The 5,233-nt window shown below is 36.0% G+C and overlaps 1 pseudogene; it reads right to left on the bottom strand.

Moving 5' to 3' along the window:
* Positions 1-1,125: 1,125 nt before the first annotated feature.
* Positions 1,126-2,266, bottom strand: LOC122735899 (annotated as a pseudogene).
* Between the last annotated feature and the right edge of the window lie 2,967 nt (positions 2,267-5,233).

Below are 5,233 nucleotides of genomic sequence, written 5' to 3'. Positions count from 1 at the left end.
CAAAAATCTTTCTATAGTATGGTTTCTATTGACTCACCACTTTTTTAATCTCAGTTTTCAGTCATTCACTCATCTGTAAGCATTTATTAACAGCCTACCATATATCAGGCACTGTTCTAAACACTAAGGAAAAAAGAGGCAAAAAGATAGTCCCTATTTTCAAGGAGCTTACATTTTAATGATTGATCATCATCAAGTTTATTAGTGTCCTTTCTTAAATTTGACATCCAGAAATGAACATAGCACAGCAGATAAGACTGAACAGGACAGGGGAGAGTGAAAAAAAATATCGTGCCTCATTCTGAATATCAAATCTACTTATTTATTCTGTCTTCCATGTCATTCTATTGACATATTTAAGGATGTAAGATTTTTAAAAGGAGAAAAAGATGCATTTTTGTTCTTTTTTTGTATAACAATCAACTGTTTTTAATAGATATGGTGAAATTATAACTATCCACCAAAAGATGTGTAAGAAATTGCCATGAAAGTAAAAATAAATAAAGCTGCTTTTAAAAGCAGCCTTGTTTTACATCTCAGTCCAGAATGCAACATTTAAATGCAAAATTCATTAAACTTTAAAGTAAATCCATTTATATTCAAAGTTCAGCTTTAATGACAAATCTAATGAAAAGTTAAACTGATTTGGTAATAGGTGCAAAGACTTTCACATTCAAACACAGTTTTCTCTTCACACAAATACTTTCTCCAACAGTGATGACATATTGCTGTATTCTGACATAAGGCACTAGGTTAGGAATATGCCATACACTTAAGTTATGTCACACTTACCTGTTATTTAGCTATCAATGAGCTCTTTCAGTTGCAAAAAGTGATAGAATTATCATAGTACAATTTAAAGGATGATAGCATATTAAATTTTTCAGAAAAGGTCTGGAAATATATGTTTTTATATGACAATCTTTAAACCTATCAAGTTCTTTGTCATGCTTAGTTTAGACATCACTGGGGAAAATAAGATTCATTATCCATCACTCTATCATGATTGACATTCTCATAACCATTACTCTCTTCTATTGCAGTCTGTGTTCATGAGGCAAAAACGACCTAGAAACTTTGTTCATGTTCTCCTATGTTCACTGAAGGCTTCTTTATTCATCATGGTCATTCTGCTTCATTTTCCTTTTGTTTGACACCTGCTGGTATGAGTACTAGGGCTTGTAGAATGTCTGACAGTGAGATGATATGCACAATGCTATCTGCTTCATTTACTACCACCAGCCAAGGTAACTCAGCTTTTACTATCCTATCCATGATGGTCTCCAGTGTTTCCAGCTTGTTGCACTTTACACCTTCAAAATATTGGGAATGGTGCTGAAGGGTTTGCATCACTGTGATATCTGTTATTACATGTTTTCTTAGCAGCAACATTTATTACATCAAATTTGAAATAAATATCTACAACTTTTCGTGACTCATCCAAAACAGGCAAAGGTGATATCCGTCTTTCTACAAATATATTCAAGGCTTTAATGATAGGGATGTCTGGTTGTATAAAGGAAAGGCCATGGTATGTTGCTATTCAAAGTTTATCTAGGTTCTGTTTCATGAAGGCAGCCTTTGGCATCTTAGACGCAAATAGCTGAAGAAACTTGAGTATTATTTTGTGGGTAAATTTATAAAATGCATTCCCACTGACAGGGTCGATAACTGCCAATCTGTGGATTTTATTTTTGATCAATGAGTTTACAGCATAGAAGAGCCTTGTATCTGGGGATATATTCACTAAAGGTTTGAATGTTTCTTGTAAATAAAGTTCCCTTCATGTTTCAATCTTATGTTCTTCTAATTCGTAAATCTGTCCCATTGAAGATTTATAATATCTATGCAGTATATTTATGAAATCTGTAATTGTTAGCATTCTTACAAAACTCTGTTTCTTACTCTCCTACAGTGGTGCTGCTCCAACACCATTTGCTACCAAGGCAAAAAAGGCCTTTTTAACTTTTAACGTAGTGTCAAAGTCAACAAGCTTTGAACTGGTTGGAACAATGTCATAACACTTGTGTGACTTCATGAATCTCATGTAAATATCACTTTTGGATTCTTCTATTGCTTGAGTCACATAGCCAGAGTATGTCAGGATTTGAACCAAATACTTCTGGGTCTTAGAGATCTATATTCTCTCTCTAGAACATCACATTGCCTCTTCCTCTTCTAACTCTAATTTCTCCAGCATGCCAGCTTCACCAATTCCTGGGGCTGCTGCTCCTGCAACTGCTATTGCTGCCACAGCTCTTGCTCCAGCTGCTACTACAGCCTCGGGAGGAGGAGGAGGAGGAGGGGATTGAGGAGAAGGATCAGCATTCAGACCCAGACTGGAGGAAGTCCTGGGGACCTGCCGGCCGCAGGGCGGGGACTTGAGGTGAGCTGGTTGGCAGGGAGGGGGAGGTTGGTGAGGGTCGCAGCTAGCCCCATTTTTTTAATTCTAAAATGTCTAATATGTAGGATAGTGCCAGATACTAGAAAGGCAAAGAATAAATACTTCTTGGTAGTAAGTTTACAATGCAATAAAAGGCTTATATCTTTTGGGGGGAGGGCGGCAATGAGGGTTAAGGAACTTGCCCAGGGTCACACAGCTAGTAAGTGGCAGAGACTGGATTTGAACTCAGGTGCTCCTGAATCCAGGGCCAGTGCTTTATCCACTGCACCACCTAGCTGCCCACGGGGCTTATATCTTCTTTCCAATGAGTTGTTATCTAGCCTTGTTCCCTCCATATTGTGACTATGTTTTAGAATAAATTTTGTTTTATAATAACCAAATTAAAGTATTATTAATAATAATTACACCTGCTGGCACTTTAATATCTTCTAAGGATATTACATATAGTATGACTTAATCATTTGTTAAGTGTTTACATGTCAGACACCTAAGGCAAAATTTAAAGGAAATAAGGGATTCTAACACAAAAAGGTAAGGAAGATGTACATTCTAGACATTTAGGACAGCCTGTGTAAAGGCACAGAGACAGGAAATCTAATGATGCAAGGAAGAGCAAGAAAGCCAATTTGAATGGTTGTATAATTCAAGAGGTAATTACATGGGAAACAAGGCAACATGACATAGTAGATAGCAAATTGTTCCCAGAGCTGGTTAAACCTGGGATCAAGTGCTGTTATGATGCATTCTGACTATAATCATGTGCAAGTCACTTAAGCAACTCAATGTTCCAAGGACCTCTTTCAAAATTAAAAGTTTCAGGACTTTTGTTCATTTGCCTTGGTGGATGGTAGTTTACTTTGCCAGACATTTCCCATAATAATGAAATCAAAGGTTAGGACCACACAAGATTCCAGATAGTCTCCTTGGCCCTGGGAATGCAATTATAAAAATAAATAGCTCCTGATTTGAAGCATCTTACCTTCTACTGGGATTAAATTCTATATACATAAACACATATAGTCACTGAATATTTATAAAGTAAATATTAAAGAGGGACATTAATAAGTAGGGGGTCCCCTATGGAAAGTCATAAATAAGAAGTGGCACATGACATGAACTTTGAAGAAAACTAAGTATTACTAGAGAAGGAGATGATAAGGGAGTCCATTCCAACAACCTGTACCGAAGCATAGAGCATAGAAAGATTAGGTGGAATATAAGATTTAAAGAACATAAATAAGGTCAGTTTGACTGGAACATAGTTTCTAAATTAGATAATAAATAATAACCCTAAAAAATATCATTGGATTTGCTTTAGGAAATACTATAAATGTCAAATAGAATAGCTTATATTGATACTAATGGCAATAAGGAGATACTGATGATTTTTGTGTGTGTGTGAGGCAATTGGGGTTAAGTGACTTGGCCAGGGTCATACAGCTAGTAAGTATCAATTATCTGAGGCCGGATTTGAACTCCTGAATCCAAGGCTGGTGGTCTATCCACTGTGCCACCTAGCTGCCCCGATGATTTTTGAAGATGGTGAGGCCTGTACTTTAGGAATATCACAGTGGTATGGGAAGTGGATTGGAGAAGGGAGAGAAGTGAGTATCTGTAGTCAATCAGGAATCTATTGCAGCAGTTCAGATGAGAGGTGATTAGATGACAGAGTAGAGTGGTGGCCCTGTGAGTGGGGAAGAAGGCAGATATAAAACATGTTGTAGAAATAGAATCAATAAAGCTTGAGAACTAAATCTATATTGGGTGCGGGGAAAGGTTAAGGATTTAAGATGATTCTAGGATTGTGAAACCAGGTGACCAGAAGAGTATTAATGTTATCAATAGAAAAAAGAGAAGTTAAGAAACAGAGTTAATTTGGGGGAAAATACTATGAGTTGTACTTTAGACATCTTAAATTTAATGTGTCTCTGGCACATATAATAGAAAATGTTCAATAGCAAGTTCATACTAAGAGACTATTTTAGGAGAGAGACTAAAGCTGAATACATAGTTCTGGGAATCATAAAATTGAGAATTGACAATATGAAATTTGATAGAATCACTGATCTACACTGTCATCTTCTGAGAAAGTTACTACAGGAACTTATAACGCTAGGATTTCATATATGAAAAGTGATTAATAGTTCCTGCAGTAACTTTCAGCTTTAGTCTCTCTCACTTCGACCAATTTGGAATCCACTGGGTTCCTTTTGGAGGATTTGCTTTGGAGGCAGAAGACTTGACTTGAAATTATACCTTTTCCACTTAAAATTGGTGTCACCTTGGACAAGTCACTTCATTAAACCACTCAAGGTCTGAGTTTTCTCATCCTTAAAAATATGATATTAGACTAGATGACCTCTGTGTTTCCTTGTAACTCACTGCATACAATTCTACAATAGTGTACACCACCTCTTGCCACCTATTTCACAAGAATAGTATGAGATATATTGTGACCTGTTTCTCATGAAATCATGATTACTATTTGTGATGAGAATTTCATTTTCTCGATGTTTACTAAATAACTCTTAAATAACCCATTCTAGAATTCTTCCAGAGGGAGAAAAAAAAAAGAGATAAGCTTTATACATTAAAGACTAAGTTCAAGCTCTAGTTTTAGTTAGCTTCCTAAGACTAATTGGCTAGAGAGACCTAGATAAAGTAGAATATATTTTGAGAACTATGAGGTTTACACTGACCTCTGACAATTGTCATTTCAATAATTAAAGTGCTAATATTTGCTCATGTTTATGGATAGTAGTCTAATGATAATGACTTTAAGTTCTTCTGACTAATATTGATATCAGGCTGACTATGCATATGATATCT

The sequence above is a fragment of the Dromiciops gliroides genome, chromosome 1 (genome assembly GCF_019393635.1).
Source record: "Dromiciops gliroides isolate mDroGli1 chromosome 1, mDroGli1.pri, whole genome shotgun sequence".
NCBI classification, from domain to species: domain Eukaryota; kingdom Metazoa; phylum Chordata; class Mammalia; order Microbiotheria; family Microbiotheriidae; genus Dromiciops; species Dromiciops gliroides.
Note: the sequence above shows the minus strand (reverse complement) of the source record. Positions and strands in the feature narration are given on the sequence as shown.